Source organism: Solanum stenotomum, chromosome 8 (genome assembly GCF_019186545.1).
Source record: "Solanum stenotomum isolate F172 chromosome 8, ASM1918654v1, whole genome shotgun sequence".
NCBI lineage: Eukaryota > Viridiplantae > Streptophyta > Magnoliopsida > Solanales > Solanaceae > Solanum > Solanum stenotomum.
This window is the reverse complement of record NC_064289.1, coordinates 50,972,567-50,984,287: the sequence shown is the minus strand read 5'-3', so window position 1 is coordinate 50,984,287 and position 11,721 is coordinate 50,972,567. Positions and strand designations below refer to the sequence as shown.

At 37.8% G+C, this 11,721-nt stretch overlaps 1 pseudogene; it reads right to left on the bottom strand.

The window, feature by feature from the left end:
* Window positions 1-1,603: 1,603 nt before the first annotated feature.
* On the bottom strand, window positions 1,604-2,467 carry LOC125873893 (uncharacterized; annotated as a pseudogene).
* Between the last annotated feature and the right edge of the window lie 9,254 nt (window positions 2,468-11,721).

Sequence of the window (11,721 nt, the reverse complement as noted above, 5' to 3'; positions counted from 1 at the left end):
GAACTTGCTATTGTCGTTTTACAAACCCTCCCCCCTCCCCCCTCCCCCCTCCTATGCCCCAAATCCCCACACTCTGAACTTCATTGATTTCAAGCTTTAGTTGGGATTTTATTTCCTCTAAATGAGTATCTATTCCCACAACATCTTGCAAATAAGATACTGAAGTCTTGCATAATTTGAACGAAATTTGATTAACAATATGTTGAATATTTTCTGATTCAACCCTACATAAATTACAAGATTAATTAAATAAGTACCATCACATATTGTGGATAAGCATAATAAAGCTAAGTATTATAAGTGTTTCATAGTCTAAGTTATTTGGATTAACTGAATGTAAGTAGCTTTTAAAATGGGTAATGCTGGTGAAGTTAAGGTGTTTGGTGTTGGCACAGTGTGTTTGAAAACCAATATTAGTTCATTGTTAGTCCTAATAACGCTCATGTGTTTTGTCGATGTGGAGTACTTATACTAAGCTGGGCAGTGACATAAACCACCTCTTATTATTATTATTATTATTATTATTATTATTATTATTATTATTATTATTATTATTATTATTATTATTATTATTATTATATATATATAATATTCTACGTTGCCTTTTCCAACCAAACAATTGTTTGACCCGCTAGTGATATTTTTTGTTTTGCCCTAGACCCACCCAACTTTAAAACGCGACACTAAAGTGTAAGATCTGCTTACTTATCATGTGTTGTTGTCGATGTGGACTTCTTATCCTACGGAGATATGTCACAAAGACCCTCTCTTATGAACTCAACGTCCTCATTGAGGTTTGCCCCACCATTGTGATTTCCCCCACCACTTGATTTTTGTCGAGACCTAGCAAAGGTGTTTGCCTCACCTTATTGGAATTTGGCTAAACTCAGGTTAACTATAGCTTCCATCGACACAGTTAACTCAAAAGTTACTCTAATAACATATGTAATTGCCTAACCCACTATTGATATTGTTCTATCTGGGCATAGACCTGAACAACTTTTAAAGACATCATTAAAGTACAAGGTCTACTAATCTACTTACTTATATATACTTAACATCTCTCATGCATTTTTCTTATATGCTACTTCTTATCCTAAGTTAGGGTGTAACACATACAACCTCTCTTTTGATTTTCCAAAGCAAATTAAATAATTTTTTACTTTAAAAACCAAGTGTGAGATGAATTCTTTAATAATTTGATCTAACTAGTGATGTAGTTAAAAATAATTTGAACAAGAGATTCAAAGTAAAAGAAATATGGGCCTGATAGTTGGTCATACGAACCTGGACTCTATATAAAATAGAACAACTTGTCTGTAAAATAGAAGATTGTGCATTTTGGGATCTAGACCTACATTGGAAAATAGGCCTCCACCGCTAGAGCCCATCCAAATCAGACTCAATAACTATTTTAAACATAAAGACCCTGCATATTGTTTTTTCACCAACTTAAAAACTACAATTGAAATAAAATAAAAGACCCTGCATACTGGTTTTTAACGAACAACAGACTGCATATAAAGTAAATAAGAATTCAAATTGTTATTTTATTTCCAAGAAAACAAAACTTGAACTTTTTCAGATTCATTGAAGTTTCTGATCATGGAATTTCCTCCCCCTTTCCTCCTCTTTCTTCTTCTTCTTCTCCTTCATCATCATCATCATCTTCATCTTCTTCTTCTTCCTCCTCGTCCTCTTCTAGTTCATCATGATATCATCCATAATGATGCTGCCAATAGAGCACATTTAATTGCCTACTAAACTGATAATTCTCACATGTCATTCCCAAATCCAAGCATTTACAATTGATACAGAAAAGTCTCCAACACTCAAGGCATGACCAAATCGGATATTCCCTTAGATCATCAACCAGTGTACCCATACAATCCATAAAAGGGCAATCAATAACTATTGGCAAAGCCAGAACTTCCGTTAGTCGAATGGCATCTCTTACTCGCATAAGGAAATCAACTGGCATTATTGAATCGATATCTAAAATTCCATTGCAATCAAAAGCAGGGCACTTCATAGAAATCATTTCATAAATATCCTTATTAATTTTTTTGCCTATATAATTTTATATACATTCTTCACATTAACGATGATTGCAATTAGTGCCCCGCATCAGTGTGTTTAGCAGCGGAGACACATTGTTACAAATTTCACAAAAAGTACATGAACATTTCCCCATTTTAGAAGTACTTTCTTTAGGTTAAGTGAACTTGGAATAACAGAATACTTGATTTCTACAGTTTTTTTACAAACGCCATGATTAGAGCTTCTTACCTGAATGAAACTAAGCTGAGTAGAAGAGACTTTGTTGAAGCTCGATATCATTATCTCCACTCTGGTAACCATTTTTATTTTTGGTGATAGCGATGACAACAGAATTCAGCAAGGTGGGATCAACTTTGATTTCGCTGGAGCCCAATATTTGTAAATCTGTTGATTACATTTCAACTTGATTATGCCGTTAATGGGACCCTATATTTCTTTACCAATATATGCATATATGTTGTATATTTCTTGTACTTATTTTACTTTTTACGGTTTAGAACTAATTTGGATTATACCAAATTTGCAATAAATTAATGAAATATGCGCAATTTGGTATGATGTGTCGAAAGCCGTGTCGGCCAAGTGAAATGGTCAATAAGACCATTCCACGCATTGAAAGTGATACAATGTGTCTAATCAAATCAAACACATATGAAAACACGCCTCGTGTAAAACTGATGTGTTTGAACTACTAAAAAACATAAACTAAAATTTGATTGGTCAAAAAAAATCACCCTAATCACAATACTTCCCTCTTAATAGAACTAACATGTTCAAACCAATCAAATATCATCATCCCAACTTCAGCCTAATCGATCAAAAAAATGGTCCTAGAGCAACGGGAGTGTGGATCGGGATCAAAACCCAACCACACATTATGCGATGAAACTAATTTCCAAAAATAACAAACATTAGCAGCAAGAATGAGCTAAAATGTTATTGGACAAATCATCGACGAGAAATTCTTTTAATTATGCTGCACCGAAAGCAAACACACCGAAAGGGGACTATTTCCAGGAATCTAATGTTGCTTCAACGCTCGAGCTCAACTAATTTCTCGCCTACTGAAGAAGTGTAGTCTCAATTGACATCTACTGTCAAATGTTACACGGTGAATAGGAATTAAGTACTTAAAATGGTCATTAATATATCTAAGATGTAGTAGAGGTAGTAGTATATTGCCTATTTCATATATCAGAACTGGAGTTCTGTGATATAATACATTGGCGTTATGCAGAGAAACAAAGTGATTTGACAACACAGTATCCCATATCAATGCCGCTAATGCTATTAGTGTTTATTGGAGGCTATTAGATCTAAGGAATGAGGCTCGCTTACAAAAAAGGTACATTTACATACATGGATAGCAACCAAGGGGATGAGGCTCATGTAATTGGTAGAGTATTTTCGCCTCATTTCACTCAAAAAAAATTAACAACGGGAGATTTTTCTTATTTTATGAAGAGTAGAACTAATTTGATTCACCATTTCTTAGGATGTTCCAGAAAAATCATTGAGATATGTTTGCATGGTTGTAAGAACCTAAGAAGGTTTCCATGTTTTAGCAGAGAATCTCTAGAACTATCTTTCTGTTCTAGCTTACAAAAATTTCCAGAAATTCTCGAAACAGTGAAGCCGGAGTAAAAGATTATCATGCATAAGTACTTTGGGAATTGGGAACTATGATCATCTGTATCAATACCTACATAGCTCATACTATAGAGAGTTTTAGAAGAGAATAATTTTGAACTTGTGTATTGCTCAAAGATTACAATGAAATAAATACATAAAGTGTACTAATTTTTGGTGTATATATACATTTTATTATTAAAATAAAATATTAAAGGTATATGTTAGTGGGTATAAATTGTGGTAGAAGATGACTATTGGTTTTTGTAACTTATATGACCAATAGTTCTTGTAACTCATGGTCATTACTTTCTTGTAACTCATATGACCATTAGTTTCTTGTAACTTATGTAACATCTATAACATTCATCTACCCACATTACTACCCCTCATTCTACCCATTGATTATATGGAAGACTTCTTCAACTGTAAATAATGGTGTTTCTTCCTTTGTGAAGTATCCTAGAAAAAAAAAAAGATAAGTGTGAAATATTATTGTAGTGTGTAGTAGTGAAAGAGAGAGTTGGGACAAAGAAAATATTGCAAGTCTTCAACTATATTCACTATAAAAAAGAGAATATTTATATGTTGAAGGAAGGTGTTCTTTTTGTGGAGATTTGGACTATAATAAATTTTTTTGAAAGAAATCCTTTTACTTTCTTTAGTGTCAGGACCCTTGTCATTGCTATTCACACAAAGCGATGCAATGACTTTGGTTAACATTTCCTTATGGTTGTGCGTGGAATGTTCGGCGTTGCAAGTGTGATCGCCAAGCTCGTTGAGCTTGACGGCATAATCAAGCTCCACAGACCATTGCACGAGCCGTGGTCCTCACCACTGGTCATGAAGATGAGGCAGTGCTTGCCAAGGTTGGGGCAGTCTTAGCCCTTGGCTTGAGCCTTGCCCCTATTCCTTCGCTCTTGCCCTCTAGTCTAGACTTGTTGCACCCTCACTTAACCCTAGGTGGCCTACTAGACTACAGGGTGTAACAATATCTCCCCCTTGGCTTTATCCTCGATGCTATGCGGACTCACCAATCTTTAACTCCTTTCTCCTACTAAGAACCTAGCCTCAAAGATGGAACTCAATATCTTTGAACCCTACATTTGATAAGAATATAGGTAAGAGTATGTGTTAGTACAAAATGTACTAAATATGATAGCTAGCATAACATCATAAGACCATAAGATATGCGTCACACCCCGAGCCTACACCCTAGACGTGGCTGGCACTCGAGAACCATTGTTGGACCCAAGCGAACCTTTGGCTTGGCTTACTTAACTCAGCAGAAGACTTAACTTAACAAGATAATATTTAAACATAACTTTAAAGAGATATAACACTTAGCCAAAACGGCAACTGAAGTCTTTAAACAACATTTGAATGATAAAGTAAAGACAACTGAACTACCATGTAACGCCCCAAGACTACCTCCGAGACGTGGACACGGGACCTAGGATCACAAGTGATCCTAAGCTAACCCTACCGGCATGGTCATGAGCATACTAAAGATAATAAACTGATGCGGAAGCTAAATCATAAATACAAATGAAAAGATAGGGATTACCCATATACTATAACTGTGATAAATGAAAACTGATGAGTTTAATACAAAAAAGACATTAACTCAATACTAAGCTGAATCTATCTATGTCTAAAAATAGCCTCTAACTGACTAGAAATGCTAGAACAAGCCCCAACTAAGTCTAGCAAAACTGAAACTAAAGGACTAAAAATAATACTGAAAAGAGACTCATGACTATTGTCCTTGAAGAATAAGGACTCACCACTAATTCTGTTGGTCTGGATATTGATAACGGATCTAAACGTGATCTGGATGCTAAGAACCTGAACCTACATCACGAGAAGATGTAGCGCTCGTATGCGTCAGTACTTGAAAGGTACTAAGCATGTATGATAGAATACAACAGAAATAACATATAACTGAACAAGATATAGATACTGAATGCTGAGATAAATGAATGAAGTGACCAATTTATAACATGCTGAAACTGAATACTGACTATACTGATAAATAGTCAATGCAATAGAATTTGACTGAACTTTGAGAGCTATTAATAGCCGATAATAAAACCACATGAGCAAAATGTGGAGTCCGATGTATACGCCCTATCGAGATGACCCAATATACCCTGCCAAAGGTATAGAGGCATGCTGGCGTGATCACTGAAAGGATGCCCACAGAAGGGACTTACAACCTATGTGGCTAGTAGTTCTGGGACTATTTGGGTACGCTGAACCCTAGTCCAACTCGGTATTATGCAACTCCCAATGGATTAAGTCATTAACACATTATGACTGGATTTTTGTAAGTTACTGGATAGCTCAAACTGAACATGCAATACTGAGAATGCAATAATTAATCTGATAATGATGCATTCATAAAGTAAGGCATATATAACTGAATACTAAAATATCTGACCTAGCATGTGTAATTCAAGAACTAAAGATATACATAGCTAGGGTTCTGAAATTCATGCAATAAACTGAATATTAACATACTAATCTGATTTGGATCATTCTAACAGCTAGGAACCCAATAATTCTAACATCCGAGAAACCCTAGGTCTAGTCATAATAAGGAAATCAATAATATGACTAATAACTAGGGACCTAATGGGTGAAATGAACCCACTAGTGAAATCCCACATACCTGGTGACTAATATCACGGAGAAATCCTTTGATTTCTAGGCTGGAACTGAAGAATACTTGTTGCGTCCTTGAACTAGGGTTCTTGACTTCTTTCTCTTCTTAGCGTTCTAATTTTCTAAGTTTTGATTAATGATTTGACTTAGGTTAGTTCTAGTTATGTTTCTAGGCTTAAACTGACTAAAACCTCCTACTTTAGGGCATAAACGGCGTAGTGTAAGGGTCCAACGAAATAGGAAAAGACCAAAACAACCCTGACTTAAAATCTGCTGAAGCGACATACGGACTGATCGACGATCCGTCGATGAATCCACGATCCATCCTATCAGTTCGTCGATGACTTCAGAAACCAAGTTCTGAGGGTCTTGACCTACGAACAGATCGACTATCCGTCGATGGATTCACGATCCGTCATGTCAGTCCGTCAATTGACTTTAGAAACTAGGTTTTGAGGGCCTTGACCTACGGACTGATCGACGATTCGTCGATGGATCCACAATTCATCAAGTCAGTCTGTGGGTCATGCCTTAGAATGGTTTTTGTCTGAATTTATGGGGATGGTTGCAGATGCGAACCATGGACCACCAGCATGGGCCGTGCGTCTACCTAAGGTCCATGGGTTGCACCTGCAGCTTCTGGAAATCTACATTAATTTCTATTATCTCCCCCTTGAGAACATTCGTCCTCGAATGAAGACTAAACTAGTTGAAATAGAGGGAAAGGGCTACAATCCCTACCACCAAACACTGAAAACTGAATTTTTGACTGAACTGAGTTCCAAGAACATGCAAATACACTTAGAATGCAAGTACAAACTGGAGGAACATGATTCTAAGACTGAATTATGCATGAATGCCTAAAAAACTGAAGAGGAACTATTACCTCAAGCTGGAGTGGAATCGGAAGGAAAGAGGTGAGGATACTTGGTTTTCATAGCCGCTTCTGCTTCCCAAGTAGCTCCCTCTACGGACCGACTCCTCCACCAAACCTTGACTGAAGGGACTTCTTTGTGTCTCAACCTTCTAACTTGACGATCAAGAATCTCAACGGGTACATCCTCATAAGAAAGACTATCTTTTACAACCACAGTCTCTAATGGCACAACGGATACTAGATCACCCACACACTTCTTCAACAATGAAATGTGAAAGACTAGATGCACTGCTGCTAAATTTACTGGCAACTCTAACTCATAAGCCACTTTACCAATCCTTTTCAAGATCCGGTAAGGGCCTACATATCTGGGACTGAGGTTTCCTTTCTTGCCAAATCTTATCACTCCTTTCATGGGTGACACTTTCAGGAAAACCCAATCATCAACTTGGAACTCTAGCTCCCTTCTTCTCACATCTGCATAAGACTTTTGGTGACTCTGGGCAGTGTTAAATCTATCTCTAATAAGTTGCACTTTCTCCATAGCATCAAGGACTGAATCTGGTCCTATCAAGGTTGCTTCACCTACTTCAAACCAACCTACTAGAGATCTACATCTACGCCCATACAATGCCTCATAAGGGGCCATCTGAATGCTGGAATGGTAACTATTGTTGTAAGCAAACTCAATAAGAGGAAGGTGATCGTCCCAACTACCCTTTAAGTTGATCACACAAGCTCTCAACATGTCCTCTAAGGTCTAAATGGTACGCTCTGCTTGACCATCCATCTATGGATGAAATGTTGTGCTAAGGTTAACTGAGTACCAAGACCCTTCTGAAGTGACTTCTAGAAATGAGAGGTAAACTGAGGACCTCTATCTGAGATGATAGACAAAGGAACCCCATGCAACCTCACAATCTCATTAATGTAAAACATGGCGTAATCCTCCACCGAATCTGTAGTCTTGACCGCCAAAGAGCGAGAAGACTTAGTAACCCTATCAACAATCACCCAAATTGAGTCATGTTGTCTGCGAGTACAAGGTAAATATGTGATGAAGTCCATGTTGTTCACTTCCCACTTCCAAGTAGGAATGTCAATCTCTTGAGTCATGCCTCCTAGTTTCTGATGTTCTACCTTGACTTGCTGGCAATTGGGGCACTTGGCCAAAAAATCTGTTATGTCTATTTTCATACCATTCCACTAATAGACTTCCCACAGATCACGGTACATCTTAGTTGCACCTGGATGAATAGAATATCTAGAATTATGGACTTTTGCAAGAATATGTTGTCTCAACTCGCCCACATTAGGAACACATAATCGACCCTGATAGCGAGGAACACCGTCTCCCCCTTGGGAGAATACCTCAACTCTGTGTTGATGGGCTGCACCCTTGAGTTCAAGTAATATCGGATCATTGTCTTGCTTTTCCTTAATTTCCACTACCAAAGAAGATTTTGCCCCATTCTGAACCGTTACACCACCATCTGATATGCTCATAAGGCGAACTCCTAGGCGAGCAAGTCTATGAACATCAAGTGCTAGCTCCTTTCTTTCTTCCTTAACATGTGCTACACTACCCATGGATAATCTGCTAAGAACATATGCTACTACATTTGCCTTACCTGGATGGTAATGCACGCTCATATCATAATCTTTGAGGAACTCAAGCCACCTTCTCTGGCGAAGATTCAACTCTTTCTGGGTGAATACATACTGGAGGCTCTTATGGTCTGTGAACACATCTACATGAACACCATACAAGTAGTGTCTCCAAATCTTGAGTGCAAACACCACTGCGGCAAGGTCGAGGTCATAAGTCAGATAATTCTTCTCATGTACCTTAATCTGTCTAGAAGCATAAGCTATAACCTTACCTCGCTGCATCATTACAAAACCTAGGCCTACCTTGGATGTATCACAATAGATCAGATAACCATCTGAACGTTCTGGTAGAGTCAAGACATGAGTTGTAGTTAACCTAGTTTTCAATTCTACGAAGCTTTTCTCACAATCATCTGACCATCAAAACTTGACCATCTTCTGAGTCAACCTAGTCAATGGTAAGGCTATGGATGAAAATCCTTCCACGAACCGTCTGTAATAGCCCGTTAGACTTAAGAAACTTCTTATATCTATAGCAGAGGTAGGTCTGGGCCATTGTTGAACTGCTTCTATCTTTTGGGAATCTACTCGAATTCCTTCACTAGACACAATATGCCCAAGGAAGGCAACTGATTGTAACCAAAACTCGCACTTGTTAAATTTTACAAATAACTGGTGATCTTTGAGAGTTTACAGAACAACTCTCAAATGACTCGTATGTTCTTCCTCATTCCTAGAGTAAATGAGGATATCATCAATAAAGACGATAACGAACAAGTCTAAGTACTGCTTGAACACTCTGTTCATTAAATCCATGAAAGCTTTAAGAGCATTGGTTAGTCCAAATGACATAACTACAAATTCGTAATGACCATACCAAGTTCTGAAGGCTGTCTTCGGAATGTCACTATCTCTGACTCTAAGCTGATGATAACCTGATCTGAGGTCTATCTTTGAGAAATGACTAGCACCCTGAAGTTGGTCAAACAAGTCATCAATCCTAGGGATGAGATACTAATTCTTGATTGTGATCTTGTTCAACTGTCTATCGTCAATGCACAATTTGAGAGAACCATCTTTCTTCTTTACGAACAACGCTGGTACACCCCATGGTGAAATACTAGGTCTGATGAATCCCTTATCTAAAAGGTCTTTCAGTTGCTCTTTCAATTCCTTAAGCTCAGTTAGAGACATTATGTAAGGAGGAATAGAGATAGACTGGGTATCTGGAATGAGATCAATCCTAAAGTCGATTTCCCTTTCGGGAGGAACTTCGGGAAGTTCATCTCGAAACACTTCTGGAAACTCATTGAATACAGGGACTGACTCAAGAGTTGGGGATTCGAAACTAGAATCCTTAACCCGAACTATATGATAGAGATAACCCTTAGAGATCATCTTTCTAGCCTTAAGGTAAGAAATGAATCGACCCATAGGTGATAAGCTACTACCCTTACATTCTAGGATTGGTTCGTCTGGAAACTGAAAACGAACAATCTTAGTTCTACAATCAACTGAGGCATAACAAGAATGTAACCAATCCATGCCTAAAATGACATCGAAGTCTACCATTTCTAACTCTACAAGATCTGCTGAGGTGACTTTCTGAGAGACTGTGACAGGGCAATTTATGTATACCCGTCTAGCTATAACTAGGTCACCGACTGGAATAGAGACTAAGAAGGGTTCTGAAAGAGTTTCTGGACTGACATCTAAGATTACTGCTATATAGAGAGTCATAAAAGATAAAGTAGCCCCTGAATCTTTCCACTGAGTGTACCATATGTGAGCCACATCCTTAAGCTAGTAGGATGCCAACTCAACCCTACCAATACCAGTCACTTGCATCACACCAAAGATTTTCTGAACCTCATCAATGAAATTTTGTCGGTCTTCACCAACTTGTGACCCTAAAACTCAGGCGGATTCATCCTTAACAAAATCTTGAACTCTAGCTGCCACTGATCCATCATTTCTATTAGTAGGAACTGGAACCTGCTGATTGTTCTTGTTGGTCATACTCTTAACCAAAAGCTGAATCACATTTCAAAATTCTGCATTCGAAACCTCAAGGTTTGGGATTGGAGGAATTGCATTAACATTGCGTGCATTAGCATTCCTCGCGTAAGCTCTACGAGAAGGCATGATCTTAAGTGCATAACACAGATTAGAAAGGAGATCATACCAATGCACGATAAGAATAACAAAGAGAGTGATGTTTTACTAAAACACCTCGTAGCCTCTCTCTCATTAGATGTGGTGCACTTCACACCCATGAAAAGGACTCTACTTAGTGCGGCTTTTCAGACATCCTAGGACACTTAAACCTACGGCTCTGATACCAAGTTTGTCACACCCCGAGACTACACCCGAGATGTGGACACGGGACCTAGGACCACAAGTAATCCTAAGCTAACCCTGTTGGCATGATCATGAGCATACTAAAGATGATAAACTGATGCGTAAGCTAAATCATAAATACAAATGAAAAAATAGGGAATACCCATATACTATAACAGAGATAAATGAAAACTGATCAGTTTATTACAAAGAAAATATTAACTCAATACTAAGTTGAATCTATCTATGTCTGAAAATAGCTTGTAACTGACTAGAAATGTTTGGACAAGACCCAGCTAAGTCTAGCAAAACTGAAACTAAAGGACTAAAAATAATACTGAAAAGAGACTCATTACTATTATCCTCGAAGAATGAGGACTCACCACTAATTATGCTGAACAGGAGATCGAGAATCGATCTAAACGTGATCTGGATGCTGAGAACCTGAACCTACATCATGAGAAGATGTAGCACTCGTATGTGTCAGTACTTGAAATGTACTAAGCATGCAGGATAGAATACAACTGAAATAACAT